This window comes from Anabrus simplex, chromosome 4, assembly GCF_040414725.1.
Source record: "Anabrus simplex isolate iqAnaSimp1 chromosome 4, ASM4041472v1, whole genome shotgun sequence".
NCBI classification, from domain to species: domain Eukaryota; kingdom Metazoa; phylum Arthropoda; class Insecta; order Orthoptera; family Tettigoniidae; genus Anabrus; species Anabrus simplex.
The window spans coordinates 217,044,080-217,056,037 of record NC_090268.1 but is presented as its reverse complement, the minus strand read 5'-3'; the positions used below and the strand labels follow the sequence as shown (position 1 = coordinate 217,056,037).

The 11,958-nt window shown below is 39.0% G+C and overlaps 1 protein-coding gene across 2 annotated transcripts in view; it reads left to right on the top strand.

The window, feature by feature from the left end:
• The first annotated feature begins 2,349 nt into the window (after window positions 1-2,349).
• Window positions 2,350-11,958, top strand: part of LOC136871782 (ankyrin-1) — a 48,372-nt gene continuing 38,763 nt past the window's right edge. Inside the window, exon 1 of one of the 2 annotated variants that reach the window (XM_067145361.2) lies at window positions 2,350-2,457. The gene's annotated coding sequence lies outside the window, so the exon portion shown is untranslated. The remainder of the gene's footprint in view (window positions 2,458-11,958) is intronic. The other variant, XM_067145362.2, reaches the window with a different exon arrangement.

Sequence of the window (11,958 nt, the reverse complement as noted above, 5' to 3'; positions counted from 1 at the left end):
CAAAGAAGGAAAAACTGAATATATCCCTACAGGTACTGTGAAGGTTGTATTCGAAAGTCAACAACTTCCGAAAAGTGTGTCCATTTTTAAAGTCATTTTAGAGGTTCAGGCCTTTATATTCTCTCCTTTATTATGCAAACGATGTCAGCGGTATGGACATACCGCTACTAATTGTCGTTCCCGGGAGCCGAGATGTGGAAAGTGTTCCCTTAATCATTCTACTGAAGATTGCACTCACCAAGTCGTTAAATGCGCTAACTGTGGCGGAAATCATCCTGCGGGAGCAGAACATTGTGACATCCACAAACAACAAAAAGAAATTAAACGCATTATGAGTGTTGAAAACAAATCATATTTCGAAGTGAAAAACTATTTTGCCCCATTACAGTCACTATCTAACCCCCTTCTGATGTCCCAACATTTTCCTCCTTTACCCAATCGACCATCTCAATCGGACGAAACTCTCCCTCGAAAGCGTAAATTTACTATGGTGGTTAGTAACCCTTCCCGCCCACCCGTTAAACCAGGTTATGACAGGGCATCATATCTTAATTTGATCAGTAATCCGAAGACGGTTCCAGAACATTCTGGCACTCCAGTCGTGCGTTTGATACCTGCCACTTCTAACGAGCCTGCATCTACATCACGGAAGCCAAGTTCTCAAGGGCAACCGTCAGCTCCCCACGAGACAATACCGGCATCTCCCTCTGTCATGGCTTTACATTGTAAATCAAACGTTAATTCTGATGAACTGTGTCGAAACGCCTTTAAAGACCTTGCAGATGTACTCGCAGAAATGGGCCCAAACGACCCATTGAAGCATAAGTTAAAATCAGTGTATGATATGTTTTTTCTATCTGTGGGATTTTCCCCTACTGCCACGTAAAACATGCGGATACTGCAATGGAATTGTCGGAGCATATTAAATAAGAAACATCGTAACATATTCTGGAATATTAACAACTCTCATTTGTACTAACTCCTTAAGCACCTTAATGGTTTTAGACAATCCCGAACATATCAATAATTGGTACATTCAAAATTTACGCCAATTAAGTTATGACTTGTCCCTCTGTCATGTTAACGTATTATTCGCATAGATTCCGGGCCATTCTGGAATACACGGTAACGTCACAGCGGATATCCTATCTAAAGAGGCCGCCCAGGGTACTGGATTGGACTACTATATCGCAGTTTCACACACATACTTATGGGAACACTGTCGTCACTTCATCCACGATCAGTGGTGTGCAGAATGGCGCTGAACTTCCCAGTTGAAAGGTAAGCACTTATTCACGCTTATGCCTGATATTCCTAATAAACCGTGGTTCGCCTTTGGTAACTACACTCGGCGTCATATTACTTTAATCATACGGCTCCGTTTCAATCATGTGTGTACGCCTGCTCATCTCTATCGCCTTAATCTTCTCGAAAGTAACTTATGTCCATGCGGTCGGGCAGTAGGTGCTGTCAATCATATCTTTTTTCAGTGTCAGACATATGAACATCACCGTCGCGAATTCATAGCTAAGTTTCTTCATGCGGGTTACCAACTGCCTTTAAATGTTTCGTGTTTAGTGTTTCAACCGACTTTTCGCGTTGTAGACTTCATACTTACTTTTTTAGTTATCTGTAACATCCACTTGTAACCTTTCCTTCCCTATGGGTACGAACTTTCGCATCCCACCCCTATTTGTGGTCCGGTCTAGTTTGTTTGTAGTAAGACGTCGTGGCAGACCACACAGACGTGAAGCATTAGAACCCTGTGTCCCAGTGTTTTTGTGTTATGCCTTGATAGTTTAGCCTCCATATTAGTGGTCTTTTCCTCCGTTTCATTATTGCCGGTTGTAATTAGCTTCATTACATAGCTAACCTTACTATCTCGTAGTGTACTACTTTCTTCTAATGTTGGTACCTCTCCCAGACATTACTTATCCCGCAAACCAGTGACTGGACGTAGCGTCTTACGACGATGTCCAAAAACTAACCAAGAAGAAGAAGCACTGGGTATCCATGCATCGCTAAAAGGTGCGCATACGGTACTGTATGCTTATTCAGTCACTTACCTAATTATATCTACTGCGACATATCCGTGAAAAATAAAACGAAACACAAGACGAAGTTCACCACATAACAACATACACGGATAGCTCTCACGCTTTCAGATTAGCCTCCGTTGCACGATGCCAAACAAAGAGAATAACTTACATAACTCTGGCTTCTAACTAGTCGGCTTTGAATGAATGTCGTTTTTTGGAATTGGGTAAAAGTCGGTGCCCATTATCATCAAACCTAGGGGAAGAAGAACATCGTCCTGGATGTGTGTTAATTATTTTTAGGTTGGCGAACCTGGACCGTATGGAAATGGCGCCTTTTAGAGAAATGATGGTTGATCGCAGCGTGAGTTCTGGTCATCGTGTTTAAATGATTTATAAGTCGGTTGTAAAATCGTTTCATGTAAGTAGATAGGTTATTGCAAATATTAGTGTATAGGCTAGCTAGTTTATTCTAGAATGAGGTTAAATTGGTCGTATTGATTTCCATAGGCCTAATATTTATTTCATAAATTTGTTGACGGATAAACGTCATAGCGGAGGAAGTTAGTTTTTTAACGTTGACATCTTATTAGTTAAGTTTTCACTTAATGTCGTGATAAAAAATGGACATGCCCTCCTGGTATTAAGTTTACTGGAAGGAAGGTAGGCCTCCCTCAAACAGTGTACAGGTAAGAGAGATGGTAAGGAAAAGGAGGGAATCGTAGAAGACAGGTGGTCTAATATACTAAGGGAAGGAGATTGCCGGCTAAGGGCTGTATTCAGGATCAGAATTCAGGACAGGTGTCTGTGAGAAATCGGTATAAGTCACACCACGTAGAACAACAGAGGGAAGCTGAGGAACAGGGAACTGTTGCTGAGATGTGTGGAAGGAGGAAGGGGAAAGGTAGGAAAGGGAAATGTAGAGTAGAGGATAGGAAAAGACAGGTGGAACAGGGCCATGGGAGGGAGAAGTAGCTTCTGCAGCTATCAGGAAAGATAGGGCTGACCAGGAGGGGAGGGGATCAAATCAGGTGGGCAGGTCTCTGGCCATGGGGGATTCCATCGTTAGACATGTGGGGAAAGTGTGTGGAGGAAAGGGAACCAGGGTAGAGTGTTATCCAGGAATTAGGTTGAGGCAGATGTTGATTAAAGTAGAAGAGGAGGAGGAGGGGAAGAATATGGCACGTTGGTACCTACAACGTAAGGCAAGCTGGCATATGTACCAACATAATTACCGATGTGTGGGTTCTGGTAAATGCAGCACAGGTGAAGTTTAAAGAAGCGGAGATTGTTATCACTGGAATACTGTGTAGGAGGGATACTGACTGGAGGCTGATTGGGGATTTAAATGAGACTATGGAGTGGGTATGTGGGAAACTGGGAGTGAAATTTCTAGATCCTAATGGGTGGGTAGGAGATAGAGATCGGCACTCAGATGGCCTTCACTTAAACCGCAGTGGTTCGTATAAGTTAGGAAATTTGTTTGGAAGGGTAATAGGGAGGTACATTCAGGGAAACGGAGTGGTCTAGGGAGTGGTGATAAGGATACAGAGATCTGGAAGTCAAGTAGGGATGACTTAAAAATGTTAGTGATGAACTGTAGAAGTATTGTAAAGAAAGAAATAGAATTAAGTAATTTAATAGATATATACTTACCAGATATTGTAATAGGAATTGAATCATGGCTGAGAAATTATGTCATGGATGCAGAAATTTTCTCACGAAACTGGAGTGTGTATCGTCGAAATAGGATAGGAATGGTGGGAATGAGAGTATTCACTCTGGTGAAAGAAGAATTTGTAAGCTACGAAAGAGTTAAAGATGACAAACATGAAATTCTAGCTGTAAGGCTCATTTCTGAAGTTAATAGGCAACTTGATGTCGTTGGAGTGTACAGACCGGGAAAGGGTAGCGCTGACATGGAATCAGAATTATTTGATAAGATAATCACCTATATGGGAAACGACATGGAAAGGAATGTGATTGTAGCGGGAGATCTGAAGTTATAATACCAATATAAATGGACATTAATAAATCTTCCAGCTAACTCATTCCTGGTTGCCAGTATTTCACCCAGTGTGCTAAGTTGGGCTCATCAGTTGGTAAATAGCACACCTACCAAGACACATGGCTAGTGCATACCGTAGAGGCCACTGCGTAAGCTACTTGGAGCCACTGGCAGTGCCAATGCACTATGAGAGATTTTGTCTCATTTCAGGTTCCCTATGGGAATCAACATCTATATAAGATCTGAATTTACCAAATTGGAAAGGAAATGTGAACGACAGGAAGCATGACCAACAAATGGCAAATAAGCTAATATGGGAAGGACAGCTAATTCAGAAAGTGATGGAACCAACTAGAGGGAAAAATATCCTGGACGTGGTGCTGATAAAACCGGATGAGCTCTATAGAGAAACCGAAGTAATAGATGGTATTAGTGATCATGAAGCTGTGTTTTCATAGTTTTTGCTAGTTGCTTTACGTTGCACCGACACAGATAGGTCTTATGGTGACAATGGGACAGGGAAGGCCTAGGAATTGGAAGGAATCGGCCGTGGCCTTAATTAAGGTAAGCCCCAGCATTTTCCTGGTGTGACAATGGGAAACCACGGAAAACCATCTTCAGGGCTGCTGACAGTGGTGTTCAAACCCACTATCTCCCGGGTGCGAGCTCACAGCTGCACGCTCCGAACTGCACGGCTTTGTCATAGTTAAAAATAAATGTGATAGGAAGGAAGGTCTTAAAAGTAGGACTACTAGGTAGTACAGTATGGCTGATAAAGCAGGCATGAGGCAGTTTCTAAAAAGTAATGGTAAATAAAAATGTAAACAGACTCTGGGATGGGTTGAAAACACATGTTGAGGAATGTGAAAACAGGTTTGTACCTTTAAAGGTGGTAAGGAATGGTAAACACCCACTTTATTATAATCGAGAAATAAATAGACTAAGAAGGAGGTGCAGATTGGAAATACAGTTAGAAATGGCTGTGGAAATAAGGAGAAATTGAAGGAACTTAATAGGAAATTGAATCTAGCAAAGATGGCAGTTAAGGATAACATGAAGGCAAACATAATTGGCAGTCATACAAATTTTAGTGAAAAATGGAATGGTATGTATAGGTACTTTAAGGCAGAAACAGGTTCCAAGAATTACATTCCAGGAATAATTAATGAACAAGAGGTGTGTGTATGTGAAGATCTTCAAAAGTCAGAAGTATTCAGTCAGCAGTATGTAAAGATTGTTGGTTGCAAGGATAATGTCCAGATAGAGGAGTTGACTAATGCTAAAGAAGTATTAAAATTTACCTATGACTAGCAAATGTACCTGTGCTTCGCTACGGTATTTTACATTGTATTCGAATATCGAAGTAATACTGTGCATGCAGTAAATAAGATTGTTTTAATATGGCATGTCTCTTAGCGTTATCCGAGAAACAGCATGGGGAGGTTCCCAATACCGTGTTTCCAATGTTAAGTGATTGTTACGGATTTGTGATGATAAAGGCAGGTTCACTTGCCTACTGCCATTCACAATCGAGTAGGTCGCCTACTGCGCGGTCACAGTCGATTTGGGAAGTTTTCGTTGCAATGGCAGGCCCCCTTTCCTATTTCCAGACAGATTACAGTTGGGGAGTTTTCATTAGAATGGCAGGCAACTTCCCTTCTACCAGTTGAAATTGAGTTGTGCAGTTATCATTATAATGACAGGCCCCTTTTCCTACAGCCAGCCAGCGTACTACCAGTCACACCAAGTTGGTGAGTTTCCATCAAAATAGCAGGCTACTATGCCTAATGCCAGTCACATTTTATATGGATACATTTGTTTATGAGGGCGGGCACCCTTGCCTACAGCCAAACACAATCGGGTAGGGGAGTTTTAAACAGCACTGCATGCTCCCTTGCCTTCTGCAAGTCAAATCGATAAGTGAATTATTCATTACAATGGTAGGCCTTCCTTACTAATGCCAGTTATACAGTTGTTGGAGAAGGACCCCATTCCTACTGCCAGTCAAAGTCGGTGTGGCTAGTACCGATTACAATAGCAGACACACCCTTTCTCGATCGCTACAAAACGACATCATTGAATATATATAGATTGACATGTGAAAGTATATGCATGCTTACAATATTGCAGACCTTCATTTACTGATTAACTGCTGCTAAACAATATGTCATATCGACAAAGTATTGTACCAAAAAACGCCGAGTTTAGCGGCCTAAATGGCTGGTCCTATGATATCTCATCTATTCACGAGCCAGATTGAGAAACATTGAATAGGGTAAAATTTTTGTAAGGTTATCTCACATTGCATTACTTTTGGGATAATTATGTGACAGCTACATACATAGTATTTGGCTCACATATGGCTACTGGGTGGGCCAATTTTCGTGTAGAGTTTGATGATTCTATCTTTCTTATAAGTGATTGAAAGTATGAATTATGCATGTGAAAAGTCCAAATTGACTTAACATCAAGAAATAGACAAAAATCATACGTAAAAGGGATAGGTTGTAGATCACTCCAAATTGAACGGAGATTGTGCCATCGGTTATGTGATAGGACTTCCCGAAGTTCTGCACCATCATTAAAATTACCTCCATATTTCGATATTCTTCGGGGATAACAAGTGAAAAATTTAAAGATCTTGGAAATGTTCTGTCCGTTACAGCCTAAAATGTATAATTTTGCCAAATTTCAGTTTCCTTGTTCGTCTGGCAGATTATTCCGCAATGTTGATTTTGGGCGAGGAGGGTTAAAATTAGGACTTTCAGGAAACTAAACCAAAAAAATATGCAGATGGTCATTATTGCCCCTTAAACGCATACCTGTATGTAAATTTCGACAAAATAGTCAATGTACAGGCACACAGTCGTTACAATTTTATTTTTTTAGATAGATAAGGAATCTGCTCCACCTACAACACCTTTTGGTCTATGTCTGCTGGTCTTAACCTGCAAAACTGACCATTCATGATATCTCCCTTATTAATCTTCCTGTCGAAAAAATTCACATGAAAAAAAGTTTTAGAAATGGATTTCCAACAAATTTGGTCGATCTCCAGTCAGGTTGGTCTTGTACTGTATATATTGTGGAAGAGTAAATTCACCATTTCGGTTCCCTATAAACCGCCAGTCCATTCCAGGAACAGGAAATATTATTGGACTTTAAAATCTACCTTTGGAAAGGTGGATGCTAAATATAAAGTTTGATTCAAATATCTTCAATAGTTTTCAATTTGTTAGAAATACACTCAATACGCACCCGTTCTTAAGTCCGGTGGGACTTGTACCGAAAAACGGACTGTTAATGATATCTCCCTTATAAATCCTCTTATCGAAATGATGCACATGAGAAAAAAACAAGTTTAGAAATTAATTTCCATTAAGGCAGGTAGATTTCTATTAAGTTTGGTTGTGTATATTTTGTGGGAGTGCAAAATCACGGTTTTGGTTTCGTATAAACCCCCAGTCAGTTCATGGATTTAGAAACAATATTTGCCCTAAATCCTACCCAAGGACAGGTGGATTCTAAATATGAAGTTTGGTGGAAATATGTCCAGTAGTTTCCAAGTTATAGACAGACACCAAAGCTAAAAATATGCAGATGGTCATTATTACACCTGAAACGGATAACTGTATGGAAATGTCGCCAAAATAGTCAATGTACAGACACACTCTAGTAGTGCAGACCTTTATTTCGAGAGTTACTGCTTTGAAACTCTGCGAGATATCTACAAACGGGCTTCACACTCAGACGCCTCGTTCAGTGTTCTACATAGTTGGTCCCATGACATCTTCTCATATCTCCTATATTTATGGGTTAGGTTGAGTTAGAATCATTGAATGGTGTGAAATTTTGTACATTTTTCGCATACTACTTTATATTTGTGGTACTCATGTGACAGCTAGAATCATAAAATTTGGCTATCACATGGCCACTGGTCATGTCAATGTGCATGCCGAATGTCGTGATTCTGTCTTTCTTGTAAGTGTGCCAAATGTTAACATATATGTATGAAAGTACAAAATTAATTTGAAATCAAGAAATACAGCTCTATTTAACGTATAAGGGATAGAAATACGACGAAAAGTCATAGGACCAAAGTTGTAGATCTCTCCAAAATGAAATGCGATTGTGCTTTCTGATTTGTGATACGGCTTACCGACTAGTCACCAATTATCCCGAAACGAAGCTCTGCACCGTCGTTAAAATTGCATCCATATTTCGATATTTTCCGGGGCCAAAAGTTATACATTTGCATAGCTTAGAATATTTCCTCAAAAGAAAGAGTGTCAAGCTTTTGGGATTAGCACTCGCATACATACGGAGTAATTAAGGAAGAAAATAATTCAATAAAGAAAGTTGAAATTAATAGAAAATGGATTAAAACTGAGGACAGCCAGATGACTACAAATATGTAAATACCAAGTGAATGTATTGGGAAATCAAATGCCCCTCAATAAATTATGCTGGTGTGAGTTATGGATATAAGAAAGAGGTAACAGAGGAGAAATTTAGGCGCAGGCATTCTTAGGTCAACAGATAAGATGATGACTAATGGTGTTATTACATAAGCTATTTGAGGACGGTTATAAACTCCAACGATATTCCGCCAATATCCCGCAGAATGGCCGATTGATGCCCTCTTGCCTTCTACCCAAGGAGCAACCACGAATTTAAAGGAATGATGAGGAAAATGGCAATACGTTACTTCCCTGCTGGCAAGCAGTCAGAGACGTTGCCATGGTAACCCATATATTCATTGTCGGTCTATCGGTCACTCAATGCAAAGCATGGTATCGGCAGAAAATAGTAAATTTCTCCGTCATTTGAAGAGTAAGGTAAATTATGAACATAACAAAAGTTGTTTATAATGAAGAGACCTTTCACATACGGTCCACAGAGTATACAGAAAATCAGTAGTATAAGAGAAAATGGATGAAAACCATTATGGTTTTCCTATAAAACCCCCGTCTATTCAAAGATTTTAAAATGATATGCATATCGAAACCTTCCCCGGGATGAGTATACTCTAAATATGAAGTTTGGTTGAGATCTATCCAGCCGTTTCGACGTGATGGTGGAACAGACAAACAGACACGAAAAGTAAAAACCACCGATTCGGTCTTGAGTTGACCTAAAACGGATAAATATCTGAAAATTTGGCAAAACAAAAGGAATTACAGACATCGGACCCCTTACAACTTTATTTATATAGATAACAATGACATTTACAATAAGATACAAAAGTTGAAGAACTAGAAAAGCGGCTGCAATTGATAAGATTTCTGGGGATATACTAAAGACAATGGGTTGGGATATAGTATCATAAGTACTTATTTGATTATTGTTTAGTTGAAGGAGCTATACCAAATGAATGGAGAGCTGCTATAGTAGCCCTTGTGTATAAAAAGCTGAAAATTACAGGCCAGTAAGTTTGACAGGCGTTGCATGTAAGCTTTGGGAAGGCATTCGTTCTGATTATATTTGACATGTTTGCGAAATTAATAACTGGTTCGATAGAAGGGAGTTCGGTTTTAGGAAAGGTTATTCCAGTGAAGCTCAGCGTGTAGGATTCCAGCAAGATATAGCAGATATCTTGGATTCAGGAGATCAAATGGACTGTATCGCGACTGATCTGTCTAAAGCATTTGATAGAGTGGATCATGGGATACTACTGGCAAAAATGAGTGTAATTGGACTAGACAAAAGATTGACCGAATGGGTTGCTATATTTCTAGAAATTAGATCTCAAGAGAATTAGAATAAGTGAAGCTTTATCTGACCCTGTAATGATTAAGAGGGGAATTCCTCAAAGCGGTATTATTGGACCTTTATGTTTTCTTATTTATATATATATATAAATTATATGAGTAAAGTAGTGGAATCAGAGGGAGGGCTTTTTGCAGATGATGTTATTCTGTATAGAGTAACAAATAAGTTACAAGATTGTAAGCAACCTCAATGTTGAGTTGGATAGCAGGCAATGGTATGATGATAAATGGAACTAAAAGTCAGGTTGTGAGTTTCACAAATAGGAAAAGCCCTCTCAGTTTTAATTACTGCGTGGATGGGGTGGAAGTTCCTTTTAGGGATCATTGTAAGAACTGTATGTAGGAGTTAATATAAGGAAAGATCTTCATTGGGATAAGCGCATAAATGGGATTGTAAATAAAGGGTACAGGTCTCTGCACATGGTTATGAGGGTGTTTAGGGGTTGTAGTAAGGATGTATGGGAGAGGACATATAAGTCTCTGGTAAGACCCCAACGGAGTATGGTTCCATTGTATGGGACCCTCCCCAGGATTGCTTGATTCAAGAACTGGAAAAAATCCACAGAAAAGCAGCTCGATTTGTTCTGGGTTATTGCTGACAAAAGAGTAGCGTTACAAAAATGTTGCAAAGTTTGTTCTGGGAAGAATTGGGAGAAAGAAGATGAGCTGCTCAACTAAGTGGTATGTTACAAGAATCATTGTGAAATCTGTATTGAAAGTAATTTATAAAAAATAATATAAAATTTATTTTTCTTCCACCTATTCTATGCAATCAATCATAAAATCAAGGTTTAATCCTCATTAAAATATAAAAATGGTACATGTTTCGCTCCTTTTTAAAGGGCATCATCAGCCATATCATCACCTGGATTTTCTGAGACTTCGCCGAGATCCAGGTGTCCTGACTTGCATATAAACGTCCTGGATTTCATCAAATTTGAAGATGTGCCTTTTTTGCTATATGCAATGGGATATTCTTTGAATACTACCCTGGCTTTATACACATAGGTCTGTTGTGTGGCCTACTTTATATCGCAGTTTCCTCTGCCGGGAATGATAATTTGACTAGTCTTAAGTTTTTTTTTAGAAAATTTGTTAAAAACAAGGGAGAGATGTCGGATCTTAAAAATATGCAAACTCCTTTCTGATTTGGAAATATTAGTTACTTTTTCATAATGCTATCACCTATCAGATTAAAACATTTTATTCCCGCACATCTGTTAGCGAGTGCATACCCGAATAATTTCAGTGTCTTGCCTGATCCTTTCGTCGCTCCAAAATGAATTTGAGTGAAAAAACCTCCTCATTAAAAGCTCAGAAAGATCATAGACTGGCTTGCAGCTAGTTTAATACACAATTTATTTTAATAGATTAAGCTAGTACCGGTTTCGGCTCTTTAACGGCCATCATCAGCTAGGTAGAACACAACAAGCCTTCAAACACATCGGCACAAGACTTCCACAACAACTATAACTACAAGAACAAACATAGACGAGAGAGGTGTTGCCACCGACTACCTCTAAATACAAGCTCGAGACCTGCTGTTTGCTATATTGAAACTTGCCATAGTATATCACAAGTTGGGATATATAACATAACAAAATTTCTTCATGACAAAGACCCATATCAATAAGACGTACACCAGTTTCAAAATGTTCTCGAAGATTACCTTACGCCACTAAAATCAACATAACTTAGAAGCAAAGGAACTGCACAGAGGACAGAAGAATGGAATCTATATAGCATGAATTGAAAAATTTTAACAAGTGTCTGCCTATACGTACCATTTTAATGTGTTGAAACTTTTTAAATGATATATATTGTGGCCTGTGTGTTTTTAATATGTTTTACATACTCATGTTCTATTTGTAACTTTTTACCCTGACTACTGATATTTTAATTATATGCTATTGTATACATTTCCATCCCCCATTAGACATCCGGATGCCTAATACAATAACAACTTGTGAATTGTCTAATGGCTAAAACAAAACATGTACTAGCTGATGATGGCCGTTAAAGAGCCGAAACCGGTACTAGCTTAATCTATTAAAATAAATTGTGTATTGAATGGTGGAAAAACACATTTCTTATCTATACTTTGAATCTTTCAATACGGAAAATGAAATTTATAAATAATAAT